This window comes from Chrysochloris asiatica, unplaced genomic scaffold, assembly GCF_000296735.1.
Source record: "Chrysochloris asiatica unplaced genomic scaffold, ChrAsi1.0 scaffold00046, whole genome shotgun sequence".
In the NCBI taxonomy this organism is placed as follows: Eukaryota; Metazoa; Chordata; class Mammalia; order Afrosoricida; family Chrysochloridae; genus Chrysochloris; species Chrysochloris asiatica.
This window is the reverse complement of record NW_006408564.1, coordinates 1931605-1950467: the sequence shown is the minus strand read 5'-3', so window position 1 is coordinate 1950467 and position 18863 is coordinate 1931605. Positions and strand designations below refer to the sequence as shown.

Here is an 18863-nt window from a genome sequence, read left to right as displayed (position 1 = left end):
GCTACCCAAAATGGGGGCTACAAAGGCAAAAAGTGACTGGATTACAAACTTTCAAGAGGGAGCCTAAATCCAGAGAGCACGGAGGAAGGTAGAATCTCCACTGAGTAGTATCCAAACTGTCTGGGCGGGGCTGCTGAAAGGTGATGGGAATAGCACTCATGTGGCACAATAGTGAATAACTGTTATCAGGACTGACTGTGAGGGTTGGCTATATAAAGGTAGACATTTTGTAGCAAAGAGATTGGAGTGGTTGACTTTGCAGTCCAGGAGTGGAGGTCCCTGGGAGAAGAGCGGAAAGGGGGACCCTACCCAGAGAAGCAGGACATCAGAGATGGAGGCAGAGACGATGACATGGAAAGATGGAATGGCAGGGGACTCTAAACCCAAAGAGGTAAAGGGACTGTGTGCTGACAACCGTGGGGCAGGCTTGCAGGGTATACCCTTTGGTTGGTTGGTGATGTGTGGAGGGATTGTAACCATGGCAATAAAATGATACATGATAAGATAAATGTTATCTTATATTGTTTAATGTTTAAAGCTAATGTTCTCCCATGTAAACTATCACATAATTCACAATAAAACATTTTTTTAAGAAACCTCTTTAAAGTATTGAAGAGCCATGATATCAGTTGAGAACAAAGGTGAGCCTGACACAAACCATGGAATTTTCAACAACCTCATATGCATGCAGAAGTTAGACACTGAATAAGGAAGACCACAAAAGAATTGTTGCCATTGAGCTATGGTGTTGGAGGAGAATATTCAAAGTACTATAGAATGCCAAAAGAACAAACCAATCTGTTTCAGAAGAAGTAGTCACAATACTCTCTGGAAGCCAGTATGGCCAGACTTTGTTTCTCATACTTCGGACATGTTGTCAGGAAGGACCATTCCCTAGAGAAGGATATCATGTTTGGTTAAATGTTTGGTAAAATAGAGAGAACGACTGCAGGCTACCAGTTAGCTGCCAAGCATCTATACTATCTGTTCACTGTCGGCCAATGAGCAAAGGTGTTCCACCCTGCAAACACTCTCAAACAAATAGCATCTACTCCTTGCTACCTGTGCAATGGCTAGTACAGTTGATTTGCACCATAAGTAGGCTGACCTGAAAGGTGAATGGTTTCAAGAAAACAAAGAACGGAAAATTATAGGGGGAAAAAATTCTCAGTGACCCAAAGTATTCTCAAGGAAACAAGTCAACAGACAATCAGAGATCCTTGGACAAAATGGAGAGATTTCTTAAACATTCTAATGACATGGAAGACTAGCCAGTAATGTCTGAATCCATTGGTGTCATCCTTCTGTGATAGAAGAAGCACATCTTCTGATCCTCTTAGAGCTCATAATTCCAGGAAAGCTATTCCTTGCTAAATGGGGTCTGCAAAAATGTGACTGAGCAGATGGGGTAGAATGAGCCACAGAAACAGTACAGAGGAAAAGATCCAAAAGCTTTTCTTTTCTTTTTGTTTCCAATTATAAAAAAAATTAAAATATTAATAACAAAGAAACTGCACATATGTACTCAAGGAATCTCCAGCCAGTATGTGCATTATGTGCTAAATGTATTGGATACTGGCTGGAAAAAGATCTTGAAAAATGTTTCTCAAAAAACAGAAAAAGGGATACAATCACAACGAACACAGTATTTACAAGAAATAATTGAAAACCATACTGATTAATAAAGGAAAATTTAAAATCTATATAAATTTATGTAAAATTCTCAAAAGCTGAAGTATGTATTTTTAAGGTACATGTGCAAGTGTGTGGCCAAGTTTTGAAAAAGAGCTAGGAATGAAAACTTAATATGGTAGTTGCTTTAGGTATACATAATATATCACAGGTATCAACAAGGAGCCTGGCAGCACAGTGGATTCTTCGTTGGATCAGACTCGGTGGCACACAATCACCACCACCACCAGAGGTATCAACAGCTGAGAAAGCTTACTTTCATTCAGATCTCTTTATGTTACTATTTCAGTACAATTATTTTAATTGCTTTATTAAGTGATGAGTATCACATGTGTTATTGTGGTTAAGCGTCATCAAGTCAGTTCTGACCTATAGCAACCCTGTATAGGATTTATTAAAATTTTTGTTTCAGATATCTAATATTTAATAAACCCATCAGAAGGATAATCTATTCTATTTATTCCCAATTTTACCCATTTCAGTGTTCTTTTCTATTTGAACTTCTAAGTCTTCTGCTGTCATTTCGCTTTATTTTTTGTTCAACTTTTTATTGTGAGTTGGGTGAAGAGTTACAAAGCAGATCATAAGCTTTGCATTCAATAATTCGCACACATTGTGTTTCACCTCATTACAGGCAATTCACTCAATGTAACATCACTTATTCCACTTCCTGCTTTTCTTTCTTGTTTCCATTTCTTGTTCATTCCTAACCTTCTGAAATTTGTCTTTGAATAAATGATGTCCTTTTGATCTCAAATGACTGATTATCCTAAGGTGTGCACATGTCACTCGTATTACTTTTTCCTTTATAAATCTATTGCTTTGCTGAAAATTGATGTGGGGGTGGGGAGCAAGTTCAGTTCCAGACTTGAAGGGTGACTAACAGCCATGGTCTGGGAGTCCTACCAGTTCCTATCTGAACAGTAAGTCTGGTGTTTTTTTTATGAGTTTCAGTTTTATTTAATATTTCCCCCACTCTATCCAGGACCTTCAAATGTGATCCTTTCAGAGTAGTTGGCAATAGTAGCTAGCTACCAAATATTTCTTCTGGTCTTAGGGTCATGGAGACTGATGTCCACTGAACTGTTTCCATGTGCCTTAGATTTTCATCACCTTTCCATCCCCTGGACAGAGACCAAGAGTTGCACCTAAGATGGTGACTTATAAGTTTTACAGACCCCAGTCACTATTCACCAAAGTGGAATAATATAGAACACTGTCTTTGTGGACTACCTTATACTAATTGACCTTGGTGTCCCCAAGATTATTTCCTTTGTTTTTAAAGGCTTTCATCAGACATTCTAATGGCAGGTCTGCAAACAACAAATTCTCTTTGTTTTCCTCATTCTGTGAGTGTCTTTATTTCTCCTTCATTTTTGAAGGCTATTCTGGTTGGCTATATCATTTACAACCGACAGTTTTTCCTTCCAGTACTTGGAAAATGTTGTATCACATCTTTCTGGCCTCTCTGATTTCAGATGAGAAATCTGTAGTCATTCACAGGGATTTCCACATGAGTAGTGCAGAGTTTTGTCTTTTGCTTTCAAAGGTTTAATTATGTTGTGTCTTTGTGTGAGTTTCTTAAGGTTTATCACATTGGGGTACACTGGACAGTGCATAAATCTGCATGCTTATGCACTTCACCAAATTCTGGGAAGACATAATAATTTGAATACTTTTTCAGTTTCCTTCTGGACTCTGATAATAGGAATGTTGATCCTTTTGATGCAGTCCTACAGGTACATGAGCCTGTGGGTTTTTTTGTTTTTGTTTTTGTGGGGTTTTTTTCCCCCGAAATCTGCTTCGTTTTCAGACTGGGTAAATTTTAGGGCGATTTCTATTATTCTCCTGAAATTAACTGATTCTATCCTTTGTCATCTTCACTGTATTACAGAGCTCATTCTGTGGGCTTTGTATATTTTATTGCGGTGATTGAAGGTTTTAGTTCTACAATTTCCATTTGTTTCTTTTTTATAACTTTTATTTCTCAGCTTAGATTTTCTCATTTTTCATTTGTTGCAATGGATTTTCTAATTGCTTGTTAAAACATTTTTATGAAAGCTGCTGTAGAATTCTTGTTAGATAATTTCAACATCTAATTCATCTGGATTCATGTTGATTGTCTTTTCTATTCAAGTTGTTATTTCCTTTGCTCTTGAATAAGATGTATGATTTTCTATTATATTTTGGACATTTTGAATACTATGAGACTCTGGATCCTATTTAATCTTGTCAAGGTGCAGCATGAACTGTGAACGAGTGTACGTTCAGTTTTTCTCATGGCCTTGTCAAAATCACCCAGCATAAATGAAGCACTAAAGTGGTCCATCCTGACATATTCTCGGTAAAAGTGGAACACACACTTGAATCACTTTGTTGACTTTCAGTAAGGTCAGTTCAGCTTCTTGCTAGACCCAACCATCACCAGAAAAGGGAAGGGGGATAGAAACACAACTCACAGTGCTTTGATGCTGCAGGGTGAACACAGCAGCTCAGTTCCTGGTTAAGTTGTGCTGATCCCAGAGGTAGGAAGGCTCTGAATGCCAAGTACCCCCACCTTGTTGCTGCCAAGTAGAGTTATACCAGGTGTGGGGGGACTGGAGTACTAACTAGCCTCATATTGTACCACTTTGTTCAATGTTATTGATGCCAGACGGAGAAAAAGGTTCAGCTCTCCACTGAGCCTTAGTGACTCTGAGGAGAAGGAAAGGCAACTAGCTTTGCACAGTGCCAGCTAGCTTTGCTTCACAACACTTCATTTAGTCATGCTGTTGCCAGGTGGTTGTGGAGGTTCGGCTCCCATTGGAGTAGGAGAAAGTAGAATGCTGACAGCCTCCACTTACACTGTCTTATTCAAATCCAGTTCTGTGTGGGGGTAGAGGTTCAGCTCACTATTAGAACCCACTGACAGCACTCTGGCAGGGGGATCAGGCAGGACACTGCCTACTTTTACCAAGCAGAAGATGGAAAATCAGCTATCTGTTGAGCACTGCCAACACTAGCCAACGAGAAAATCGCAGCGTTACCTGGTTCTAACTCCTTGCTTAGACTTGCTGACACAACAAGGTGGGAGAATTTTAGACCACTGCTGCTTGATTCCACTGGGTGGGAACAGGAAGTGGAAAACAGCACCCTGCTTGTTGGTAAGTGCTTTGGAGTTGGTTCCAACTCATAGTGACCTTGTAAAGGGTTTCTAAGTAGCAACTAGGGGGTGTGAACCACTGACTTTGCAGTTAACCGTTCAGGGCTTATCCTACTGTGCCACACTAGGACCCCTGGGGCTGCATGAGGGTGAGCACAGTAATGTGGGGTTTCCATTACTGTATTTGGCCAGAGTAGGGTGAATATTGTCAAAAAGACTGTCTGCTAGTAAGTCATTGTTTTCTTGGCCTTTGACTAGAAGGAACAAGCTTTTCTTGCACACGATGCCTACTGGAGCATCCCATTTGGGATATATGGCAAGTAGGACGGACACTTCTTGTCTAGAAGTTGTTTGGTAGTGCAACTTCTCCTTTCCATCTTTGAGTCTTCTGTTGTGTCATGGCTACGATTTTGGAGTTGTAAGCAGCAGGACATGGGTGAAACGGGACTACTCCATCTTTGCAGGAACTAGAAGTTTCAATAATTTTCTGATGGCTCTTAAGGAAACTGGATACTGGTATGACTTTGCTTTTATTTTTCTAAAGCCTAAAGAATAGTTGATTAAAGGAAGAACAGCTCCTAAGAAAAATAAGTGAAGATAACAATTTCACCATCTCCAGAATATAACCACTCTTATTTACTGAACATCCACTAAGTCACAGTACCTGGGGTGACAACAACAAAGATGACAATCTAGTCTGTCTCCAGTCTCATAGAGCTTACAACTATACAGAGAGACAGACATTAAATAAGCACATAAATACCCAGCTAGTCACAATTTCGATGAGCAACAACCATTGCCCCAGTGAACTGCATTGGTTCCTTCCTTTCCCAATCTTCACAACCTCATATTAAGTTCAACACAGGGTCACTATATTGCCTACTTCTCAAGGTGTAAGTGCCATGGAGTTAGTTTTGACTAATAGCAACCTTATGCAGGGTTTCCAGGGAGTGGCTGGTGGGTTTAAACTACCAACTTTATGGTTAGCAGTCCAGTGCTGATCCTACAATGCTGCACCAGGACTTCCACCATTTCTCAATGGAGATTTTAGTTTAGTTTTTGCTTTAAATCAAAATATAAGTTCCATAATATTCTGTTTAAAATGTGTTATTGTTGTTAAGTGCTGTCAAGTCAGTTCTGACCCATAGCAACCCTAATATGTCTAGGGTTTCCTAATATGCATGGACATAAATAAGGAAAACCATAGAAGATTTGATGCTTTTGAGTTATGGTGTTGGAGGAGAATATTGAAAGTGCCATGGGCTTCCAAAAGAACCAAAAGATCTGTGTTGGAAGAAGTGCAGCCAGACAGCTCCTAGGAGGCCAGGATGGCCAAGCTTCATCTTTCATACTTTGGACATAACTGTCAGGAGGAACCAGTCACTGGAGAAGGATATCATGTTTGGTAAGGTGGAGGGTCAGAGAATAAGAGGAAGACCCCCAAGGAGATGGAATGGCAAAATGGCAGCATCAATGGGCTCCAGCATGGCAACAATTGTGAGGTTGGCCCAGGACCCGACAGTGTTTCGTTCTGTTGTGCATAGGGTTGTTATGAGTCAGTACCAACTCCATGGCACCTAACAATAACGACAACAAGAGCAGCTGGTAAACTAGAATTGCTCAGCTTGTGGTTCAAACTGACTTTGCAGTTCAACATATTAACCAACAGTGCCATACCTTTAGTCAAGTCAAATTTAAAACATTTGATTTTCATTTAAAAAATAATTCAAATGTTTAAATATTTTGGCCCAAGTAAAAGGCATGGTGATAAGGCTATGACATCAAGCAAAACCCAGTAATCCTTAGTCTTCACTTGAACACATGGCAACTGGAGTTCAAGAGACACAATGCAGACAGCATGTTAGAGAAACTTCCCTAAGTGTCAACCTTTACTGCATTTTGGTTTTCTATTTTAATTAAAATAAATTGAATCCAGACAACCTTTCTTACAATTAATGCCTGAAGTGATTTAGAAAAAAATATATAATAAGCAACAGCAGCAATACATGTATGCTGAAAGCCTCACATTCCTAATCTGCATATATTTGTAATGTTTTAAGGAAACCTTAACAGACTCCTAATCAAGCCTGGGTACGAAGAAACAAATCAAATGGATCTGCTGTTACAGAGCCCTTGCAGGAAGTGAATTGAGTGCATTTGTTTTCAGGGAAATTTTCACAAATAGTTAAGGAAACAGTTTATTTTTAGCCTTCTCTTTTTCTAAAATAAATTTTTTAGAGCACGACTAGAATTCACTTAGTTGCATAATTTTGTTCTAAGTACATTTTGGTAACTGCACCTGAAAACTTCAGTGAGCTGATATATCTAATGCACACATAAACATACTAGGAGACTTCAAAAAGTTCATGGAAAAATAAAATGAAAAGATCATGGAATTTTTTCCATATACATTGTTGTTTTTGTTTTTATTGTTTTCTGTCACATTGGTTCCGACTCACAGTGACACTATAGGATTTCTGAAGGTTGCTGGTTGGTTTGAACTGCCATCCTTGAGGCCACCAGTCCAGTGCTTATCTTACAGCACCACACATATATACACTGCTGTTAATCCAAACAAAAGAACCCTCCCTTATTTTTTATAATTTCATCACAAATAGAAAACACAAAATGATAAACTAATTTAAAATAGCTATACTTTAAATTTAAATAGCTTAATTCCACTATTCTGGTAGTGCAGTAGCGTAGTGGTTACGAATCGGGCTGGAAACCGCAAGGTCATCAGTTCGAAACTACCAGCGGTTCCGCAGGAGAAAGATGAGGCTTTCTGCTCCCGTAAATATTTACAGCCTCAGAAACCATGTACAGGGTTGCTATGGGTCGGAACCAACTCCATGGCACATAACAACAACAACACACATTTATGAAATAATAGAGAGCATTTGTAATTTTCATTCAGTTTTGTTTTGTCTAAGAATACAGCATGCACCTTTCTACATTAATGAACATGAATCCTTACCATTTATCTGAAGAGTTCCCTATAGATGAAATTTGGTTTGAATAATAAACTTTGCAAAGACATTTCATGAGTACATATTTTGACAAAATCCCATAGTTAGGTTTATTTTCAGGACCATGATTTAAAAAAATAATAGTAATCTGAGTTATTACAGTAAAGAATTGATTCTCAAACAAACGTCTGCCATAGTGAAATAAATGATCAGAAGTCCTCCACTGAGACAGTATTCATAAACTTAAGGCGTTCACTCTGGGCTGGCAGCGCTAGTCTTGTCAAAGTCATTACAAGGCTACAGGGTAGACTGTGGGGATAGCTGAGAGATCCAGAATACCCAAATCCACCAAGGAATTTAAGCATGTCTAGGACTAAGCCAACTCCTAAGTAAGTCAAGTTGGAAGAGGAGCTTTAATCAAAGATACGTATTTTAAAAAATAAAAAATTACTTGGTATAAATTGCGAACATCAGCTCTGGGGACAAACAGTTATAAATCACAAAAGGCAAATAATCCTTGGAGATCTAACAACACAATCCAAATTGTATTATTGACTCAACTCCATTACTTGCAACACTGATTGAAGAGGAGGGAAAATATCAGAATTTTCTGAAAGTGAAATATAGCAACATGGCATCTTGGTAAATCTGCAGAGGATAATTTGTGTCAAACGAAACACCTAGCAAATAATAACACATTCACATATTCAAGCTCATTGTATCGCTTGGGGCTTGGAAATGTTTTCACATTTCCCCACAATTTACACAGGAAGTTGTTATGCAGCAAGAACATAATTAGTATTAAATATGATTAATTCATACTGTGGGGAAACTCAGGAAGTGTTTTGTACTTTGACACTGCATTGTGGCTTCTTTTTCCCCAGCTCCATCCAAAGAACAGTCAAGTAGACATTTCTAGGGTATTCATTCCCTGAAATTCTAAACAGAATGTCAGATTATAATCAAGGAACTTGGGCCTTTTTCTTCCAATGACTGGGAAACATATCCCTCTTGTGATTACTGTCTTCTTATTTCATGGATGTTACATTTTCTTCAACATAATGAAATCCAAAGAAGACTACTTTAAAAATTACTCCAAGGGACTGTGTCATTCCACCATCCAAGAAAAGTCCAGGGCAAAAGACAGTCACTTCACATTTTAGAGAGCATTTGTATCACTGAATACACTAAGGACATGCATGGGATTTGCAAACAAAAGCTTGGCCAAATGCCAGACACATACAGCTGTCCATAAAGCTCTACCATGATTAGAACCACCAGGAGATGTACCAGGCCCTTGTTACTCTCGCTGAAAAGAACAGCTACAGCTAAGAAGCCACAAGACCACTCCTGCCAAGGCCACAACAGCCCTGTGGCTCCCCTTCTGCAAGGACAGGCTGTAGACAAAACTTGCTCCATCTAACCAGGTGGTTTGCTGCCTGAAAACTGGGAGACTCTTTCCTATTTTAAAAGCAAGGAGAAAACTGCTTGCCATTATAATATTTATAAGAGAACTTTCCATGGGTCTCCAGCTTTTCTGAAAATTAGTTTTATGATTTTTTTTAACTTGATTAAAGCTAACCTTACTGCCTTTTAACATTCCTTTCTAAAATCTGAGGATCCCATCCCATATTAGCCATGCTCTAGGAAAAAAAGAAAATGCAGCTCATTAGGAGTGGAAATCTATAGCAGCTGCCAGTCTCTCTGCTTTTGTTGCCCAGCCTAGAACGTATTCTGTATACAAGAGAGGAATGGTGACACCATCTCTAAATCACATCTTCCTCTCTTCCTCCAAGAGCATCCAGCAGTGTGAGTCTTCAAGCCAAAGTGGCTGACCAAAGATCTACCCCCTCTGGACAACAGAAGCCTGATCCCTTCTATGATTAGGAGAAAGTCACCAGTGGCAAAGACAGATTTCTTCTCTCTCAGAGAAAATCTGAAAAAGGAAAACCACCTTTATTGGGTGTAAGGAATTTACAGTGAATATAACCAAATTCATCAATGAAATAAAGTCTAAGAATTTAACCAGAAACAGAAAACAGCAACATACACCAAGAGTGAGATGGCTTGAAATAGGGCTTTGACTCCTTCAGTTATGGCCAACGAAGTGAACTGAGAACAGATCCTTTTTGGTTTTTTTTATTTGGGAGATCCAGAATGCTAACCAGAATGGGAAAAATTATTGGTTGAAGTCCTGGAATGGGAGACTCAGAAGAGACATAGAGGGCCCTTTTGGAAGCCTGATTTGGGAATGAATTCTTGCCAGGGCTATGGAAAGCAAAACACATTCAAAGTAGCATAGCAGCTGACATCTTTGAGCAGGGCCCCGCTGTTTCAAATAGGTGGTGGCCAAGAGATTTGGTTGCTATGCAGCAAATACACACACACACACACACACACACACACATACTGGCCTTGTATTCTAAGAGGAGGATTAAGTTTCTAGCCAGGTTTTAACCTGTAATATGTCCCATTCCAGTTAGTATTCCAGTATATCCAACATGTTACAAATCTGGGTCTGTTCCAGGGTTGCTTTGTGGACAATGACTGAACCAGGCTGAACCAGTTCAAAGCCCTGATTTAAAGATGACAATTCATGTTTTGTTAAACTTGTTGTTGTTGTTGTGAGGTACCATCGAATTGGTTCTAACTCACAGTGAACCTGTATAGGGTTCCAAGGAGTGGCAGGTGGGTTTGAACTGCTGACATTGTAGTTGGCAGTCCACTGCTTAGAAAGGTAGAAAGAGATAACTGAGAGAGAAATTAAGCCCAGGTATATGAACACAAAAAAAGTTATCAAAAAGGAAACAGTAAAAAGAAAATGATTGGAAGCTCCAGATTTTTAAACTCTGGCTGGAAATTTTTAAGAATTTTTCCCCCCAACATTCATAAATAGGCTCAAAGTTACACTGGTGTGAGTCGTCAGTGACATCTAGTGGTTGGGAATGTTATTGTGTGTGGGCACAGTTTAAAATCAAAATCCATCTCTGACCTGAGTGCCTTGTTCAATCTTAGAATTTATTGTTTGCTGGTGGCTGAAGTGGAGGGGTTGGGGTTGGGGGTGGGAGGTGACCTTCATTCACATTAATCCAATAAGTCTGCCTGAGATTAGTCTGAAGATATGAATATGGAAGAAACTGTTAAGCTGCTTAGTCAATCTGGCAAGGATCGTGCTCAGGAAGAACCTGAGAACATCTAACTGCTGTATGCCCTGAGACCTGGATTTTATAAAGCTGTGTTGTTGCTCAGATTGATTTAATTCAACTGGAAGAAGAAAGGGCTGCACGGTAAACAAACACAGGGGTAGTAATTACGTGACTATGGCCAATGCTATTTCACCCCTGTCAAGCACATTATGCTTCAGACATTTTTCAAAATGACTTGACATTTTTTCTGCGTGACATGTTTTGGGTTTGATACAGAGAAAACAGCTGGTTGCCTCCTGCTGCCTGAAACATTCAGCAGTGGAGCAGCGCTGGTGAAGGCTCTTTAACTTTCCGGCATGAGATCTTCAAAACCTGCAAAGGGGCCCTGGGGGGGGGGGGGTGAAGAGCAGGGAATGGGAAGCTGCTGCTGGGACAGTGCTGGGGGGTGGGGGTCAGGCATGTACTGTGGGCAAGAGAAAGAGCTTTGCAGGTTGCTGGACCTGAGGTCGTACTCTGGACCCTCTCCTCTCCCACCCCCGTATCTACTGTCTGATTTTGGGGGAGTTATCAACCTGTTATTGTTCCACTAGGAAATGGGGCAGGGCTATCAACTCCCTCCCCAGGGTTGTGGCATAGTCTAGAATCAGTGTAGAATCTGGGATCAATTACCCCGAGTTATGATTACTTGTCTATAAGCTCAGTGTTAGCAAGAAGTACATCATGACTACAAATAGGGTTGCCAGATCTAACAAAAATACAGGATGCCCAGTTAAACTTAAATTTCAATTTTAACTGAGCCTTCTACTTCATCTGGCATCCCTAACATTTGCGAATCCTGGTTTCAAAAACAGTTGTCTAAGAGCAATTAATTGTTCAGTAGCTTCTCTTGCACTTTTAGAATTATCTTGATTTGATAATAACAGAATTCTGAATACCTCACCTCAAGCCTGCACCAAGCAGAGCACCATGAGTGTAAAAATCCCTCCTGGTACATCTTAAACAGCCATATGAACAGCTATTTTCTGGATGGGAGGACAAGGGGAAGTACATGAGTCTGAGATGCTTGCAAATTTAAAAACACGTCTCTATTACATATTTTGAAAACTCTGTGTGATGAACAGATAATCATTGATCATCTGCAGGTGCAGGGTCTCCCAGCACTCTATAATGCCAAGGGACCAGACAGGAAGTGTTTCTGTGCATGGTGGGCTGAGTGAAGCCTACAGCAGAAGTCTAAGTTCTGACTTCTGATAACATACTCCAAAACAAAGAAAGGGGATTGGAAGAAGGAAAGATGAAAGGGAAAAAAGGAGAGAAGCAAGGGGAGGGAGAGAGGGAGAGGAAGAGGGAGGAAGGAAACAATGAAATCAAGAGTAAACAGGAACACAAAACTAGACTGTACAGACAGAAACATTAATAGGGAATCATTGTGATCTACATATTATCTTTGAATCTAGAAAGGTTTTTCTGACTTCACGGAATAGAACAAAATCAAAGGATAAGGTTTTGCTAACAGACATCACCGCCAACTGTGGTTACGAATTATTTTGTAAAATGAGGGAAAAAAATCAGACTGTGTTTCTACACAAAGAGGACTATTAAGAATTCAGATTTGACAGTTGACAAATTAAGTTGTTTCTCGAGGAACGACACAGCATCTATCCTCTATTTGTGGCACATCCATTTCATTCCTCTACTGATTCCACTTCCTCTCACTAATTAGGGCTGTATTTCGGATGGGTTAATGACAGAGAGAGTCAGGAACGTGGAAACACTATCATTAATATCACTAGGGAAGAATGGCTCAGCAGGGATGTGCATTGTAATTAATGTCACCTAAGAAATTATTTTCAATATTCAAAATATTGAAGAGAAGTCTTGGTGGTACAACTAATGTGAGAAACAAAAGCATTATGTAATTGATTCCTAAATATCCCAGTCCTTTAAAAAGAGCAGAAAAGTAAATATTATGATAGATCTGTAGAGCGTGTCTTATAAGAAAGATGGAAGACTGAAGAGCACCAACATGATTTGGAGCTATATGATATCATTGCTCTTTGATGGGATTTTTGAAATGTAAGTAATTTTAAATAAGAGTTTGTTATTTGAAGTAAACTTTGCAAACACCCTATATCTTTAGAATACAAACATTAATGTAGTCAACAGTTTTCACCAACTAGGATATATGTGACGCAGAGAAGCAACTCACTTCTTTTGTTGCCCACTCTAAGACAAAGCTAGACATCTGCCTGAAAAGCCACCAAGGCTACATATCTGAGATAGAGTCATTAAACTCAACTGTCTGCCCAAGAGGAACAATTCAACTCTCATCTAAACAACTTCCAAGGCATCTGCAGGAGACTGATATATTACCTGGCTTTGGCCAACTTTGAGGCTAGAGATAGGCCTGTCTTAACTGTTCTGATCATGGGCTACCAGAAAGCTCATCTGTCCATATCTAATCTAAGTCCATAGAAGGAAAGCACAATTGCTCATTGAACTAGGTCTACGGAAAAATTTACCCTCTGCTCGCTCACCAGGCAGAGCTGTGAGAGGCTCTTCAGTATCTGACCAAGCAGCTTGTGCCACAGCGGTGCTTAGAGCTGAGTTCATCCATGGAAACAACAGTGAACACTGCCCGCTCCCCAAAGGGAGCTAGATAGAAGGCAGGCATTGATTTAGCTCTGTTTCAAAGAAAACTCAAATCCGCTCTGCCTTGGCCATTCCTGGTACCATCCAAGCTGTGTTGGTAGAGTAACGGGTAAAAGAAAGGATGAAAGGGATACTAGTGGAAAGTTCCAGAAAAGAAGAATAGTGGAGTGAGAAGGTGCTTCAACAACTCTGGGTCCGAGGCTGTAGTTTCTTACCTCATTGAATCCTTAATCTGTGGATCAGAGAAGTAAAATCACTTTTCCAAGAACGTGTCTAACAATTAAGTGGCCATACTGGGTTTTGTTTTTGTTTTTTATTATTATTAGCGAGGCTGCGCTGAGCAGGATAAGCAGCAGTGGGCACTTTTCTGTCCTCCTGCATACCCTAGGTCAGCTCTGTGAACAAAGGAGGGGAAGGATTGCAGGGAAGTAGGGGTCACAGTGAAGCAGAGAAAATTGTAGAGTTAAGGACCCCATCTGGCCAGAAGCTGCTGGGGACGTGGTGGAGCTGCCTCCTGGCCACTTGCTCCATCACACTGAGACAAAGCTGCAGCCCTGAGCTTCTGTCTCCATCCACAGCTCAGAATGTAACTGAAATGGGAAACAGAGTTGTCCACCACTGGATGAAAGCCTCATCCTCTTCAGGAGTCATGCAATAAAGCTTACTTCACAGCTCATCAGGAAATGTGATCTTTTAATGTACAAGGAAGTACAGAGGGAGGAAGTGGTTGTTGCCCTGAGGGCAAAAGCACAAACAGATTCTGTGGCCTCCTTTGAGAAACATGAAAGCTCTTTTTGTTACTTCAACATCAGAGCCCTCTGGTTTTCAGAGCCACAGCCAGGGGCTTCTTTTTCTCGAGCCAGGATGCAGGGCCTCCTTGATTTTCTTCACAGCCAGGCTGAGCATGAGCCCTATTAGCACCAGCTGCCTGATTTGCAGGACACAGTACCAATGGAGGCTGCAGGACCCCTACTTCAATGACACCAGCTGCTGTACCAGACCCTCTGGGAAGGCCTCAAGCTGGCTCCTCCTCCACTCTGCTCAGCAGGAACTACTCCCACAGGTCCCTCGTTTCCACATACCTCTCCCTACACACAGCCTCACTGAACATGCAACAGCTCAGGATTGTGCCTACAGTCCAACAGCTTCCTGTAACCCTGTGGGATGGACAGCAGTATGGGTATCCTCTCTCTCACATGCAGTACACCAACTCAACTAGCGGGCCAAGCCAAAGCAAATTCCTACACCTGGAAACACTAGAGTGAAACCTGCCCACCCAGGGCCCTGCATGAGGCCATTGTGGAATCAGAAGGCTGTGAAGGCAGATGACAGTAATCTATTACCAGTGACATGGCTTCAACCTGAAGAAGACAAAGCACTTCCACACATGAGATCTCCAAGTCTGATGTCAACATTCAATCCAGAATTGTCCAGCACCAGTTCCATGCCAGGCATTGTGCTAGGGGCTGGGGAGATGGGCGAGCACAAGGCACACAGTCTGACTTGATCCCCACTAGAACCCATCAGGGAGGGGCAATAGGAGGCGTGTATGAGCAGCTGAAAGCACTTAGCCTTCAGTCGCTCTGATCTCTTGCTTCCCTCAGATGCAACTGAAAGGCAAGTTGCAAACACTAATGGATATCTACCCTCTAATTCAATTCTTCTTTTCTCTTAAAAAAAAAAAAGCTTTTAAAAATTTAACTGTTATTACCCTTAAGTAATTCCCTTGTAGCATGGAAGCATCCCAAATAAGGCTCAAGTCCCCAAAGACCCCACTGGTAACCACAAGCCCCTCCCCAGATGTTACCAATAGACTTTTTTACTCTGTAGTAACAGACATATATAAATGCTCATGCAAAATATATAGGCCTGTTTTTCTTTTTATGCTAAACTAGGTCATAATTCACCAATAAGGAGCCCTGATAGTGTGGTGGATTATGAGCTGGGCTGCTAACTGCAAAGTCAGCAATTCAAATCTACCAGTTGTTCTGCAGGTGAAAGATGAAGCTTTCTGCTCCCATAAAGATTTATAGCCTTGGAAACCCTATACAGGGTCATTATGATTCAGGACCAACTTGGTGGAACACAACCAACCAACCATTTCACAAATAATCCTAAACCCTGCCCTTCTTTGCTTTAGGAAATTAACCACATGTTTGCTAGTACCTAGAGATCTAGATACAAGAAGCTCGGTTCTGTGAAGAAAAACGTGGCATCAGGATTGGAGGATGACTCATTAACAACCTGCGATATGCAGATGATACAGCCTTGCTTGCTGAAAGTGAAGAGGACTTAAAACATTTGCTGATGAAGATCAAAGACCACAGCCTTTGGTATGGATTACATCTCAATGTCAAGAAAACAAAAGTCCTCACCACTGGACCAATAAACAACATTCTTATCAACGGAGAAAAGATTGAAGTTGTCAAGGACTTCATTCTTCTTGGATCAACTTATACACTCGCAGAAGCAGCAGTCAAGAGATCAGACGATGTATTGCATTAGGCAAATCTGCTACACAGGAACTTTTTAAAGTGTTGAAGAGCAAAGCTGTCATCTTGAGGACTAAGGTGATGGTATTTTCAATAACCTCATATGGATGCGAAAGCTGGACAGTGAATAAGGAAGATTGCAGAAGAATTGATGCCTTTGAATTGTGGTGTTGGAGGAGAATACTAAAAGTGCCATGGACTGCCAAAAGAACCAATAGATCTGTTTTGGAAGAAGTGCAGCCAGAGTGCTCCTTAGAGGCCAAGATGGCTAAGCTTCATCTCTCATACTTTGGACATATTGTCCAGAGGGAATAGTCACTGGAGAAGGATGTCATGCTGGGTAAGTTGGAGGGTCAGAGAAAAAGAGGAAGACCCCCAACGAGATGGATTGGCCAGGTGGTAGCATTGATGGACTTACGTGTGGCAGCGGTAGAGAGGTTGGTCCAGGATCGGACATTGTTTCATTCTGCTGTGCATGGGGTCTCTATGAGTCGGTTCTGACTCAATGGCACCTGACAACAACAAGAGATCTGCATCACGTCTTTTAGCTGTAGCCTAGCATTTCAGTCCATGGATATGCCATCGTTTCTGTAGTTTTTCACCTATGGTTGTTGTTGCATGCTGTCAGAATTGGTCTGACTCATAGCAACCCTGATACAGGGTTTCCAAGATGGTAAATCTTTATAGGAGCAGAAAGCTTCACCTTTCTCCTGCAGAGTGGATGGTGGGTTTTAACTACTTACCCTGTCAACAGTCCAGTGCCTATTCTTTAATGGATATTTATGCAGTTTCCAGATTTTAACTAAATCTAATAATTCTACATTTTTGTGCACATGTCTAGCATTTCTATATGCGAATTGCAATATGTGGAATTCACAGTTCATGGGGTCTGTGCATTTTTACTCTGAGAAATGTCTGTAAACCTGACCTGTAATGTGTGTATTAGCAGGAGTCCCGATTTCCTAGGCCCTGACCAGCATTGGGTATTATTGTAATTGTTGGTGTTTTGCCAAACGAAGGAGTTAAAATGTTCAATTTCCTTCTCCCAGATTGCTATCAAATTCAGTACATGTCTTTGTCCCTATGATCCACTACTGTCAACTGACAGTTCACATTTTCACTCCATGTTTTTATTGCTTCTTTGCCATTTTCCTATGGATTTGGAGTTCTTTCTGTACGCTAGATACTAATCCTTTGTCTATTGTATGTACTGCATTTTTGTCTTAAGCGTTTTATGTGTAATGTTTTAAGTTGGACATGCCCTCTTCAGAGGTCAGTACCTAGTACCAAAGTCTAGCATAAACTGAAAAGGTTACTAGCATTTCTGCTGCTAGAGTCTGCAGCATCTGAACTCTAACTTGGCAATATTAGATTTTGGAAAACCTTGAGGGTCTCAGCACACTAGACACTAGTAACAAAATGAGGGATGATGCTCAGTGAGCAGCACAACCCCGGGGGATTGCTGACAGTCATCATTACCAGGTTCAATTAACTGCTTTACAAAAGCAGGGCTTGATTCTTGCTCCAGCCAGTGAACCCTGACTTGCAGACATTACAATTAGAAGCCAAGAATAAATTAAGGCACGTCCTTTCTGAACATAGTATAATGAGTACCAGCGAAAGTCTAACCATAATTTTTTTAAAATATAAGTTAACTATGAAAACAAAGAATGGACAAAACCAGGAGGTAACTCATAGGCTCCTTAATGAGGTGAGAGACCCAACTGCTGTTGGAAACCACAGATTAGAATCTCTCTCTCACCTGGATGCCTCCTACACACTGTATCTTCCATGGTTGTCTGAAATGTAACCCTGAAATACCTTGCCATCCTGAAATGGAATATGTTCTAGGGCAATACACTCTCAGTAGCTGAAATTTCTTCTCATATGAATTCATGAAATCCTTATCACTAACATGTTCCTAATTAATCCCATCAACATGATAACCTTGCAGCAGAACATGGTTACCTTCCACAGAAAAGCAAATGTGCCCCCAACAGTTCTCCCTGCACAGTGTTCAGGTAAACTTTGACAATCCATAGCTGGTTTCTGATACATGGAAAAGACGTACAGTATTAACTCAGATCTTGTCAACAGGCACTCTGTTGTGGATTAAAATATGCCCCCCATCCCCAACTGCTATATTGAAGTCCTAAACCTCAGTACCTCTGAAGGTGACTTCATTTGGAAATGTGATCAAATCAAGAAGCAGTCATAATGGATCAGAAAAAACTATAGGATCGATATAACCCAGTATGACACGTGGCCGTATAAAAACAGGGAATATTGGACCTAGAAAGACAGAAGAAACCCATGGGAAGAAGAAGTAATAAATCTACAAATCAAGGAATGCCAGAGATTGCCAGCAATCACCACAAGGTCTTAGAGAAGTATGGACCAGATTCTCTCTCAGCATCTCCAGAAGAAACCATGCCCACTGGCACCTGGATTACGGACTTCTAGTCTACAAAACTGTGCAAGAATGCATTTATGTTGTTTTAAGCTATCCTGATAATAGTCATTTGTAGAGAATACAAACAAGATGGCATATAGGGTAGAAGTGCAGTAAGGAGCTCTGTCAGCAACAACACAGAATACCAGACCAAGCAGGTTCAGGGGATGGCCCCAGAATTCTGAACTACATATAAAGGAATATTTAGAAAGTTAGAATTTGTAGCAGAAGCAAGAAGTTCAATGATTTCTAATTCAAGGCATTCAGCTGCTCCCTGAGCAGCCATCTTGTGTGAGACCAATGGGGGAAGGATCAGAG

At 40.7% G+C, this 18863-nt stretch overlaps 1 protein-coding gene across 1 annotated transcript in view; it reads right to left on the bottom strand.

The window, feature by feature from the left end:
* The window catches only part of CACNA2D3 (calcium channel, voltage-dependent, alpha 2/delta subunit 3), a 1461104-nt gene that overhangs the window by 977273 nt on the left and 464968 nt on the right, over positions 1-18863 (bottom strand). The gene's annotated exons all lie outside the window — the stretch shown is intronic.